This window comes from Chironomus tepperi, unplaced genomic scaffold (assembly GCF_022539635.2).
Source record: "Chironomus tepperi strain 1889 unplaced genomic scaffold, CSIRO-AGI_Ctep_v1 contig_376, whole genome shotgun sequence".
Taxonomy (NCBI): Eukaryota; Metazoa; Arthropoda; class Insecta; order Diptera; family Chironomidae; genus Chironomus; species Chironomus tepperi.
The window spans coordinates 3,172,865-3,184,055 of NW_027226498.1; positions in this window are offsets into that span (position 1 = coordinate 3,172,865).

The following is an 11,191-nucleotide window of genomic DNA, read 5'->3' on the forward strand; positions in this document are numbered from 1 at the left end:
CATATATCATAATAAAAATCGTAAGCCGGACAATAATTCCATAGCATAATGTTTGTCGCTTATATTGCATTTTATCACGAAGCTACACGGTACCCATATCATGCATCGTTCCAAATATAATATTTTCGTATGTCACGCAAAAAATAATGTTTTTAATAATTTAGCAAATGTAAATTTATCATTAGGTATATCAAATAATTATATTATTTATATTCATGTGTACTTTACACTACTTTACTTTATGTTCTTCTACTGCTTTAATACTCCTATTTTTGGACACAAACATATTTCGTTTATCAGAAGGGAAGGATCATTGTAATGCTTATGCTGCTTTTACTTTTTGTAGTTATAGCTCATTTATTTTAAGTAATAAGTTGCAATGAAATTATATGATTAGGGAATTCAAGAAACGTTTGTTTGATTTTCGATAAAATAATTATGTGAAAATGGATTATGTGAAGTAGGTCTCAGTGGAGATATATAATAGGAAATTGTAGTTAGTATTGATGGTTGTTAAGGTTATAATGATGAATTTATTCAGGGAGTATTGATCTGTGGCAGTTTTTTGATAAAATATATTTTTAATGCAAGAAAAACCCTAGCAAAATTAAGAATTCTCTCCAAAAAGTGGAAAGACCCACTTTAAATTTAATTTTGTAACAAAAAACCTTGATACAAGCAAGTATTGCATTTCTTTAATGTAAATTTACTTTGCTTAAAGATACCCCAATCCTAGATTCCTATAAAATGAATAATAAAATTATCTCCTTCTTTTTTAAATATAAAAACACCTTGAAATTTCAAAGTAAGAGAGATGCCTGGCGTATGCTAACATTTTAAGATCTAAATCCGTAAGATTAAATTATCTAGGTAAATATTTTTCATCATAATATTTTGTAAAAATAATTCATTCATCTACTTTTCGTGCATCAAAAGTATTTATTTTTCATGTAGAAAATTCAAGATGAAGCACGTAAGCCATACTAGTCTAAGTAATTCCGTAAAATTTTCATCATCGAGACTTCATCACATGAGAGTCTCTAGTAAGTGAGACGAAAAAGAAGGAATGAAAAATTGATGTGTATATCATACTTACAAGTTGTTACAAGTTGTTACTCTCGTATATTTTCTTCTCGTTTTTGTTCAGCTCGCAAAGCTTCTTAATGACACTCTGGTACTCGTTCTCAGTGTTAAAAAATATTTTCACTTTTTTATATAACTTTCTTGTCTCTTTTTAAATAAGATATGATTATAATGCTGCCTTTATTTCCCTTGATTAAGGAGGATTTGACTTGATAATTTGTTCTACCTTACAAGTTCTAATTTATTTCAAATGTAAGTATAAAGCAGTAAAATGTAAAGTCTAATTTAGATATGCACGTATGTATATGGGGTATATGTTGTCAAACATAAAGAGAAAAAAGTTTCGGCAGCATAAAAAACTTGGAGAAAGGAAAATGTTAATTAAATATTAATGTCCCTGGGCTTCTCATTCCATTCATTTGTGTATAATATACATTAATATATGGTATCACTGTTGTGTTAAAATATTACACATGCGAACATTATTATAGAAGATGTCTCTATATATCCTGAAAATACTCTGCGTCTATGTGCCGTTCTGCTGCTATTATATCGTTATGTGATTTCTTAATGACATGAAAATTTTTTCCTCCGCTGCTAACACGATTTTTGTATATTCTCTCTTGTTGTTGTTGTTGTTTTTGTAATCTTATTAAGTTTATATTAAGTTTTGATTATGATTTCAATTTTTAAATAACCAATTAATAATAAATCACTAATTCTTTCGAAATTAAGTCAACTTATTCAACATTCAACGTCTTTTTTATGCTTCAAGCATGTAGGTTATTTGATTTGGGAATTTTACGTAGCAACACAAATAGCAAAAGTTTTGATGGCTCTGCTTCTTTTATTGATCTTTTTTTTGAAGGATTGTAATTTTCTGGTTGAATTAAAAATTAAACCTTGAGATTAAATGGCTGTGTAAATTACATTTCATGAGAATTTTGTAAATTTTTTTATGGATTAAGAATGAAAATTTGTGACAATTTTATGAATTAGATAAAGTCTATCATATATATGTAAATATGATAGCACGTGTATTTTAAAAAATTTTATTCTAATGAATTTTCATTATTTTCAATAGAAAAATGACTAATTAATGTAACTTTACCTTTCAATTCTCAGATTTAATTTTTAACTTTTCAATCAAAATTTGTCAGCAAATTTTTCAATCCAAAAGTTTTTATTGCCAAGAGTTGTATTAAACTTTATCATTTATTTCATAACATACAATGTTATTTTTCCGATAAATGCGCCACCTAGTTTTCACTTTATGGGCATTGACTTCTTTTTCCTTATGTGCTCCTCTTATACTTTTTTGCCGAGTATTTTATATTTTTTTTACATTCTTATCGGGATGAGGAGAAAATTTTTTATTGACGATGAGAAAAAGGTTTCTTTTTTCTTCTGTGTTGTTCCTTTAATTGAATTATTTATGAGATAAAGTACATCAGATACACACACACAATCACAAACACACGGTTATGAATATTTTTTTTATTAATTTTATGATAGAATTTCAATTTTTTTACGAACTACTTTAAAGTTTTATATTAGAAATTGCACTTTATAGGATATGTGTAGATTTCTTGAAAGTTTGAAATTCAAGATTAAAATGTTTAAAATAAGATTGCGATATATTCACTTTATTTTATTTTTATGATATGTAAGCGATTTCACTTAAAAAACTTTTTTGTGTGATTTTTTCAACCTTAAAATTTAAACATTTTGAAATTTTGTTGCACTTGATATGATATGTATATTGATATAATTTTGTGCCCCTTTTAGACTTTCTATTCCTCTTCTTAGAAAGTGACTTTCATTTACTGATTGCTACAATTAACGAATTAAACCACTTTTCTTAGCCTTTTTTGCCTATTAAAACGCCCAGCAATTCGAGTCAGTGTCGAGCTGAGAAATGTCGAAATGAAATGTACTTCACCCTCACACAACTTCTGAATTGTTTTTATTTTTCAAGCTGAGAGCTTTTTTTCTTCACATTGCGCATGTGCTTTATTTGCGGCAACTCACACAATGATTGTATAACATGGAAGAGAAAAATGTGCAAAGTAATTTCTTTAAATTTTTCTCTGTGTGTGATTCTTTTTCTATGTTTTAACATAAAGTTAGATGACATGCGTTTGAAGTTTTTTTTTGGGGTTGCCAATTTTTTTCATAACATCCGCGTGTAGATTTATTTCTTATGATATTCTTTTTTCTTTTGAGAGTAAAATTTTGTGTGTCTGTCTGTCAAAAAATTGAAAATAAATTGAAATAACGGATTTTTACCATGAAAATTATGGAACTTTAATACTATGATTTGTATATTTAGGAGTTTATTAAAATTCTTTAGGAAGAGGAACTCTGGGAGATAGCTGATTTACATTATTATTATTATTTATTTGTGTTGACCATCACGGTCTGTAACAGTCTTATATGCATTCTATTTCATTCAAACAATTTTCAAATTTATGAATTGAATAACTTCAGGATTTCGCTTCAGTGATCTCTACAATGCCAACTTGCCATATTCTCAAACATTACAAACTTCAAGGAATTTTGAATTTTAAACAATATTAAAAATGCAGAATTATATCCAAAATTTATTTGATCCGTTTTTAATTTACTGAGTGAAGATTTTAAATTTTTTATTAAGGTTATGCGTTTACTTTGTTATTTCCATAGTGACAAAGTTTTCCTACTCGTCATACATACCATATGTAAATATATCGTGTGAATTTGAATGCTATTAAACCGCCAACCATAATAATTCTCTCTCCTTTTTTCTTCTTAATGACGACAACAGTACTTTTTTTAATATAGTGAGAAAATTACACGAACTGTATGTGGTGTACCGGCTATTTGGATAAGGTAGGGTATTAATGAGCGACCACATACAATTTATTATTATTATGATAAATAATCTGTTAAAATAACATTCGTATAAGGCGCAGTCTTTGGTCTTTTGTTCATACATTAAGCTGAAGAGGTCGAGATTTATGTGAAAGACGTCACTGAAAATTTATCAAATCATATTCGTACTTTTTATATTCATTTGCTTCCATTCATACACCAGTATCAAGTTGAATCGCGTGCATCACGAGATTTTTCATTACATTGTATGAAATTGTCCTGTAAAAGGAATAATTTTATTGATTTTTTTGCTGCTCTAACGGACGGCAATTTTATATACATCACACACAGAAAGGTTATTTTCGAAGCATTATGACTTGCCCGCTAATGTCACTTTGTTTTCGTTGTCACTTTGAAGCAATTAATTTAATTTACTTCATAATCATAAAAAAAATAAAGAAATAGAATTGATAGATAGGGAAAATTGACGTAAAATATTTGTGTCAATTAAGTCATTAATATTATAAATAAAATTTTCTGAAATTAAACAAATAAAATCGAAAAAATTATTTGGATTGATCAAGATAATGAGTTTGAAAACTGTCATAGATTGAACGCATTTGGATATGATGGATTTTGATAAATATACCAAGAAATGACCAATAGAATGATCAATTCGATTTCACTCTCTTTAATTAATTAAATGAATTAACAGAGCTCAATCAATGTACTCTATTGCTCATTGCACAAAAGTTCTGGTTCCGGGAAACTTTCATAATCTAATATCAGTTTGTTGTTTCATTATGACACTATTCCTTATCAATAGAAGTTTCATCAGTTTTAACTCTCAAAAGACAGGAAATCAACCTTAAAAATTTCTTAATTTTTCTTCTTCAAATAACAATTTTTTTTGTGGTATTGTAAAATACTATATTTGAATAAGATGAGGATCTAGAATAAATGTAATCAATAAACTCACCTACATTAAATGCTTTGTAATGTAAGTGACAAATAGAACCTTTCGAATTTCCTGCATGGCAATTGGAATAATTATTTGTTTCTACTGCAAGAAAAATTCTAAGCACGGAAGAAATTTATTGGTTTTAAAGTAATCAACTGAAGAAGAAAATATGAATAATATCAACGAACAATTGATCACTAATGATTATGGTGTCTTAACTTTATGGAAAAACGAAATCTGAAATTTGGAGATTTGAAGCTTTTACGTAAGCATTCATGATTAAATTTAAAAAAATTATTTACGAATATTTTTGACAAAACATCAATCAAAAATGATAGACGTAACCTAATTGAAATTAGGTCCAAGACTATTAATTAAGTTACATCCAAGACTTTTAAACAGAATAATATCCAGAATCCTGACATAAGGTGCAGGTACTTACAAAAAAGAGATATTGTCCAAAATCAAAATGAAAAAAGTTGATATTAATCTAATATAATATAATTTTAAGACTAAGTAATTTTGTAATTATATAATTTAGTTCATATGTTTTCCTGTCAGTCATTCCACTCTTACCTCTGCCCCTCTTCAAAAACACCAAATTTCCTAATAAAACTTTTTTTTTACCAAAATTGTGAAACTTTTTTAATTTGTTGTTATTTACCTGAATTTATGAAGAATCTCAGAACTCAGAATTTAAAATTATTGTAAAAATCCTCATAAAAGCACGGGAAACTATTAAATTAAAATCTTCCCACCATGCTTGGTAGAGGTTTATTCTAGTTAACATATTAAATATAAATCCTCAAAGGAGTCCGGATCTTTTCACCATGCTTGCACACCATGCACTATATATGCACACCTGTATAAGTTGAAATATCCAATTAAAAATTTAACAATTTTAATTAAAACCTTCTAGAAGAAAATTTGTAAAGCTAAGAAGATAAACAGAAGAAAATTCTGCGGATTTTACCTTGGGGGTCGTACACTTATTACGTTCGCTTTTTGGAAGAAAGGAAATTAAAGTTTTGCAATATTTAATCATGTTCCTCATTGTCTAAAAATTCGTAATAACGTAATTAAAGAATGACTTCGAAGTTTGAAATACTATTTCTTATTGACTTATTTAATTTTTTATGCATCTTATTCATAATGGATTCTTTTAATAAGCTTGTTTCCCTTATTTGAACTTTAAATTATTTCAGCGAATTTTACATGAACAAATCACCCTTAAGAGAATCAATAAAAAGGGAAGCACGAATAATGAAATGTGTACCTTTTCTGTCACAGGTCCATTAAAATTTCATTTATTTCAATCTAAATATATTCTTGTCTACTTAAAGCTTCATTATTAAGTAAAAAAGAGTCGTGGATGTAATTTTAGGTATTTCTTTAATTTTTTAGAGCTCAGGGTTGTCAAAACATTTTCTGTTTTACAGAATTTGTAGATATATTCCACTTATTTCATTTACATACAAGGGAAAGTGTAGTGATATGAGTAAAAATCCAAACATGTTTACGTGTATACACTAGGTCCTGTTTTTAGCAACCCTTGTGGAACATTTAAAGTTCCGAGGCGGATCTTTTTTCATTTGTGTCGCTCGGGCTGTAAATTTATGAGGGGTAAAATTAAATGATTTAAAGATAAATATTTGAAATGGGTCATCAATTTAAATACGCTATGGCATTAACAATGTCAATGAAAATTCAATGTGGTTCACAGCAAGGTTATTCTCCAGGCAACTTCCAAGAGACAACATCAAATTCCTCAACGAAAACATCAAATGGGAAACCGAAGCTAAATATCTGGGAATGATAATCGACAAGAGAGTGACATTAAAGCAGCATGTAGAATATGTGACCAACAGAGCTCACACTGCACTAAGACTACTTTATCCCCTCATCAGCAGGAACTCACATCTCGACGTTCGAAACAAACTTCTCATCTACAAGCTAGCCGTGAGACCCATCTTCACATACGGCTGTCCAGCATTTGAACGGATGGCAAAAACACATCTACAAAAACTACAAGTACTACAAAACAAATTCTTGAGAATTGTTCTCAACAAAACAAGATATGAAAGGATATCAGATCTACATACTGAAGCAAAAATACCCTCTATTGAGGACTACGTCGGAAAGTTGCAAGCGAATTTCAACACTCGTCTTGCGTCGCGAAACACCGAATAAACCACAACATAAATTAAAGCAAAACAATTTCAAAATAAAATCAAAAACTAAGTGATTGAAGGCGATAAGTCAGAATCCTTAAAATTTTAAATACAAATAAAATTTATCCAAACTTTGTACATAATTTAGTTAAAAATTTAATGAATAAAAAGTTTATTTAAAAAAAAAAAAACAGCAAGGTTATTGTTATTTTATACGATTTTTTTATTAATGCTTAATATTAGGAAAAAATTCTTGAAAAAATCAGTTGAACTTACCATGCACGGACAATTTTTTAATATAATTTTCACCAGAAAGTGATGTAAAGTTGCTCTTTGCTTTTTGAGATACTTTTTTTCATCAAGTATTAAAGTTAATTTTTAATTTGTTAAAAAGTTTCAAGATTAAAATATTTAGTTATAAAGCAGAAAGTCCATAAAGACTTTTTGAAATTCAATTTTGAACCAGCAGAACCTTTTAGATAGTCAAAGAAAATTAAATTGGAGTTTTCTTTTGCTGCTTTTTTCATTTCCTGATTAAGCTGAAAATAAAAATGAATATTATACAAAAAATGTTTTATTTATTAAAATAAAAATGCTGCAAACAAATATTAGAATAAGAAAAGGAGAATATTGGGGTTAGTGGAAGTGGACAAATGAAAATTCAATTCAATTTCTTATTTTTTTGTTTCATCATTTTTTCACCTTTATTGTCGTTTTTTGCGACATATTAAATCATATTTTTTTATTATTTTAATTTCATAATCATAAAGACTTGTCGTATGTTTCCTTATTTTTTGGTTGGCTTTTGGTATTTTATGATAATTATTTTCATGATTTATCATTTTTTCATCATTTTAACATTAAAACATATACAAATACTTTTCTTTTTCATTTAATTTAATTTACATTATTACGGATTTTAACTTCAATTTCACTGCATTGATTTGATTGATTTTTTTTTCTTTATTAATTAATTTATTTATTCTTTAAGTTCATTAGAATTTTTGTGATTAAAAATGAAGAGAGAATAGAGAAAAATAAAAAAATAAAAAATGTTTCATATTTTTATATTCATGAATATTTGTCTCGTGGATTTGAATACATGAATTAGAACAAATTTCATTTGATTCGTGTGAAATTAGCTTGAATTTGGTTGACAAACTTCACTCTCGATAAAAAGATTTGATCGAATTTCAAGATTTACGAGTAATTTTTTTTTCTTTTTCCTTATTGGTGTACCTTATCATTATACATCTCCAATTTCACACGAATCTTTGACTTGCCATTCTCAATTTTCTCATTCATTAACATCCATTCTTATAACATTCAAGAAAGACTTGTCACATATATGTCTCTTCACTTTATTTTCATTTAAAAAAAAGCATATTATTTTTGGTTATTTCATTGTTGTCATATTTATCGCATTTGAAAACTGTTTAACAAGCTAATTATGAATTATTTTTTATTGAAAACTTAAATTATTTGAAACTTAATCAGGAAAAGATTTTCTCTTTTAAACGTGTTGATTAAACACGTTTTCTAGCAAATTTAAAATCTGAAAATTTATTTTCTCATTTCATATTTCTTATAAAAAAATATAACAGTTTGGTAAATAAACTTTTATTCTTATTAGCTTAAATAATTTCTTTTTTCATTTCTCATCTTTAATATTTCTTATTTCATATTTTTTGAGACATTCTTTTTCTACCTTTTCAAGTTTTTTTTTATTAAGCGTTTAGTAAAAAATTTCTTTATTAAACTATTTCTTGTCTAGCATTTTTTGTTTTTGCATTCACAACACTTTCCAGTTTCTGTCACTTTTCGGTTACTTTATTTTAAGGAGGTCAATGAAACCCGGAAGGCACACGATGTACTAATGTCTGAAAATCCGGTACAAGGCCAGCATGACTTTTGGTTGAATTTTCAACCATTTCTGCGCCGTGTGCTTTCCGGGAAAATGTTTAAGGATTTTTGGTGGATTATCTTGTAGTTAAATTTGGAGGTAAAGATAAAATAAATTTCTGCACAGTAAAATAACCAGAACTTTCCAAGAAAAAAACATTGAACTCCTTAAAATATTTATTTACCTAACTTCCTCCTTTCTGCTTTTGTAGGAAACCAATATTTAAAAATTCGCAACTGAAAATATTACATTATATCATTTATGTAGGCCGTGATTATACATCTCATCTTTAATCTTTATCAGAATTTTCATAAATGGAATTTGGTGCAAATGAAAAATTTCTTGAGCTTTGAATTTTTCTTTCTAGTGTAAACACCTCGCATTCTTGATTATTAATATTTCATGACACATATATATAATTTTGTTCTTACTTTTAGCTCAACAATGGGAATATTTAAATTATTAATCCTCTTCTTTTCATGGGTTTTCTTCAAAATGAAATTTACAATGTAATAAAAATTAATGTGAAAATTTTTTCGGTACGCGAGCTTTTTTCATGCGTTGTCGCAATAAATTGAAATGTCATCTTGTTTAATTTAATCAAAGATTGTAAAAAAATGATTAAAAATAAATTGATGAAGTAGAAATATTAAATCATAGAATTATATTGAAATATTAATAGAAAATTACAAGTTTTATATTGCCTGTTTCTCTGCCATATTTTGACAAATCAGAAATGATTGATGGATTTGAATTGAAATATCGTTTCAGGGGCGTAGAGAGGGAGAAGGGGATGCTTCAGTAAAGCAGCACTCGAAGTCGAATCGAACTTTAATGTGGAGTTGAGCTGACATGAATCGACTTGGCTATACGAAATTCTTGTTCAGATAGAATTCTGGTGTTTACATTTAAAATATCAACAATTTTTTGATCTTCATGAAATGTTTTTTAAACAATGCTGCCATGGACGGATGATTATTATTAACATTAACTTCTGAATTTAATTTAAAATGAAATTCTCTTTAAAATGCATTTCCCTTTAGCAAAAAAAAAAGACAGATCGAATAAAAATAATAATAATTCTTTCAATTGCAAAAATTGCATTATTCTCTTGAAAATATTATTTTTTAAAAATTAAAAATTAAATTATTTAGTTAAGGATAAAAAAAACATTCAAATTTTTAAAATGAATTTAGAGCAAGTTTGAAGATAGAAAATAAATGAATTTGGCAGTTTATGTTTTTCAAAATTTTTACTTAAATGCGATTTAAGAATTTATAAAATTTATGTCAAATTGTTTAAATTCACAAAACTCAAGAAAGTTTTACAATTCCACGTAAAATTAAAAAGATTGAAACTTAAATAGTTTTCTGCAACAGCAAACATTCCAACAACATCAATTATATGAATCAATTATATTATTTATCTTGTTTAACTATATTTCTGTACGTTTGAAGTTGAAGTACATAGAATGTCTTCATATAATTTCGATGCAGAGTTTGATTTTATAACAAATTTAAACAGAAATCTCTGAGAAAAGTAAATAATCATGAAAAGGTAAAAATAATATATTATCATAATTTTATTTAAATTCTCGAGAAATACTAAGAAAACTTTGATGCCATTCACCTAAACCATCTAGATAGATTGGCATAATAAATGTATAAAATTTGAATGAGCTATATTATACTAAGAAAATGGAAACTAAGTAATTATGTAGTAATGAATACATACATAAGTAATCATGACACATTTTCATCATTATTCTTTTGTATTTAAATAGTAGTAAATGAACAAATATTTTACCATTCGTTTGGTTTTGTATGTGTTTTTGTAAAAGTCTAATCGAAAAATTTAATAATGTCATAACGACTTGGGCAATGATTAGGAATTTCTCGTCGTCATCCTTCATATTTTATTTTATTTATTCTTATTTGTTTTATCAATTCCAAAAAAAAGCTTTATCTATATTATAATTTTGGAATTTTGCCTTGTTTAACTAATTGTAACATTGAGCTGAAATTAACACTTATGTGCAAAGTTCACAAAACCACAAAGTTATCATTAACTGATTCATTAAACCCAAATTTAGGTAAGTTTACTGTTTTTTAAGTACTAATCAGAGCTCGAAGTCGACTCAAATATTTTATGAAATTGAGTCAATTTGAGTTAAAAAATGCGAGTCGACTTTAAATTTATGTTGTAGTTAATTTTTCCATA